Source organism: Schistocerca serialis, unplaced genomic scaffold, assembly GCF_023864345.2.
Source record: "Schistocerca serialis cubense isolate TAMUIC-IGC-003099 unplaced genomic scaffold, iqSchSeri2.2 HiC_scaffold_1242, whole genome shotgun sequence".
Classification (NCBI taxonomy): Eukaryota; Metazoa; Arthropoda; class Insecta; order Orthoptera; family Acrididae; genus Schistocerca; species Schistocerca serialis.
Genome location: NW_026047450.1, coordinates 397501 through 400000, shown reverse-complemented (window position 1 = coordinate 400000; position 2500 = coordinate 397501). Strand labels below are relative to the sequence as shown.

Genomic DNA, 2500 nt, shown 5'->3' with positions numbered 1-2500 from the left:
CGTCGGAAGGCATCCTGCGTTCTCGCGTACTCCCAGCGGCGCCGCTTGCGCTTCTGCGTCGGCGGCGCGGCAGGCGGCCGCTTCGATGGTTGGCGCGGCCGCTGTGTCCTGGTGATCGATCTCTCCCCTCTGGACCCGACCGACGCAAGGGCATCCGGGAGCATGCCCAGGATGACATCGGGCGGCGTGCCCCGCCCCAGACCTATGACACGATCCAGGGCAGAGAAACGCTGGGCGGAAGCGGGTAGCCCCGCCAGATGCTCCCAGATGGCGGCGTCAGTCGGCCCCTCCGGCGGCGGCCCGGTGGTGTCGGCCGCGAAGTCCTCGGCTGCGTCGACGGGCGGCGCAGCGGCCTCGCCCGCGTCTGGCAGCGGGCTCGCTGCTCCCCGGCGGGACGCCGGCTCTTCCCCCCGACCGATCTCAAGCGCCTCCATGAATTGGCGGACAAGCTGCTTGTGGGCAGCTTGCCGCCGTCGGCACTTGATTGCCTCAAGCGTTCGGTCGGGGAACATCCTGATGAGCTCTTGATTTACAAAGAAGAACCGGGCGTCCCTCTCGAGGAACAGTTCGGCCTCCGCCTTGGCGAGCGACAGGACTTCTTCCTCCGTCCACCTCGCGCGATGCCTCTCCGTGACGATCTCCGCGTTGGCGGCCGCAAGGTGTTGGCGGCGGCGATGGACCCCGAGACCGTTCTTGGTGGTGAAGCTGCGGTGGCACTCACTACAGGCGTATACAGCTGCAAAAGTTACAAGATTTTCGGCACGGCCGGTTGGCCGGCTAGGTGCTGGGGGAGTTGGGGTGGCACCTTCAGCGGAAGGGCCACCACTTTTTCTCTGAATACTGCCCCCAACTAAAAAAAAAGGGATAGTGCGAGGGGGGGCTGGTAACCCCCCCAAGCCCCTGGTGCGGTCTTCCACTCTGCGAAAATCAGCGGGCCCACGAGAAGGGGAGAAGACCGCAGGAGAGGAGAGGCTAAGAGGGCTAGGCCCATGTATTGCGCATCACTCTCCCTGTAACCATAACCCAAGGAAGGCACCTCGCAGCAGCAGCACGACTACATCAAGACCGCACTTCGAAAAGCCAAGTCCGGATGCAGCCACACCGCCGCCACTTGGCCACCTAAAGAGAGTCATAGTTACTCCCGCCGTTTACCCGCGCTTGCTTGAATTTCTTCACGTTGACATTCAGAGCACTGGGCAGAAATCACATTGCGTCAACACCCGCTAGGGCCATCGCAATGCTTTGTTTTAATTAGACAGTCGGATTCCCCCAGTCCGTGCCAGTTCTGAGTTGATCGTTGAATGGCGGCCGAAGAGAATCCGCGCACCCGCGCGCCCCCGGAGGAGCACGCTAAGGCGGACGCGGCCTCGCAGCAAGGAAGATCCGTGGGAGGCCAAGGCACGGGACCGAGCTCGGATCCTGCACGCAGGTTGAAGCACCGGGGCGCGAACGCCGCGCAGGCGCGCGCATCCTGCACCGCCGGCCAGCACGAGGCCGACCAACGGCGAGAGCAGACCACGCCCGCGCTAAACGCCCGCACTTACAGGCACCCCTACGGCACTCACCTCGCCCAGGCCCGGCACGTTAGCGCTGACCCACTTCCCGACCAAGCCCGACACGCCCCGATCCTCAGAGCCAATCCTTATCCCGAAGTTACGGATCCAATTTGCCGACTTCCCTTACCTACATTATTCTATCGACTAGAGGCTCTTCACCTTGGAGACCTGCTGCGGATATGGGTACGAACCGGCGCGACACCTCCACGTGGCCCTCTCCCGGATTTTCAAGGTCCGAGGGGAAGATCGGGACACCGCCGCAACTGCGGTGCTCTTCGCGTTCCAAACCCTATCTCCCTGCTAGAGGATTCCAGGGAACTCGAACGCTCATGCAGAAAAGAAAACTCTTCCCCGATCTCCCGACGGCGTCTCCGGGTCCTTTTGGGTTACCCCGACGAGCATCTCTAAAAGAGGGGCCCGACTTGTATCGGTTCCGCTGCCGGGTTCCGGAATAGGAACCGGATTCCCTTTCGCCCAACGGGGGCCAGCACAAAGTGCATCATGCTATGACGGCCCCCATCAACATCGGATTTCTCCTAGGGCTTAGGATCGACTGACTCGTGTGCAACGGCTGTTCACACGAAACCCTTCTCCGCGTCAGCCCTCCAGGGCCTCGCTGGAGTATTTGCTACTACCACCAAGATCTGCACCGACGGCGGCTCCAGGCAGGCTCACGCCCAGACCCTTCTGCGCCCACCGCCGCGACCCTCCTACTCGTCAGGGCTTCGCGGCCGGCCGCAAGGACCGGCCATGACTGCCAGACTGACGGCCGAGTATAGGCACGACGCTTCAGCGCCATCCATTTTCAGGGCTAGTTGCTTCGGCAGGTGAGTTGTTACACACTCCTTAGCGGATTCCGACTTCCATGGCCACCGTCCTGCTGTCTTAAGCAACCAACGCCTTTCATGGTTTCCCATGAGCGTCGATTCGGGCGCCTTAACTCG

General features: G+C 62.4%; 1 pseudogene; it reads right to left on the bottom strand.

The window, feature by feature from the left end:
- Nucleotides 1–2500, bottom strand: part of LOC126436682 (large subunit ribosomal RNA) — a 7963-nt pseudogene that overhangs the window by 3960 nt on the left and 1503 nt on the right.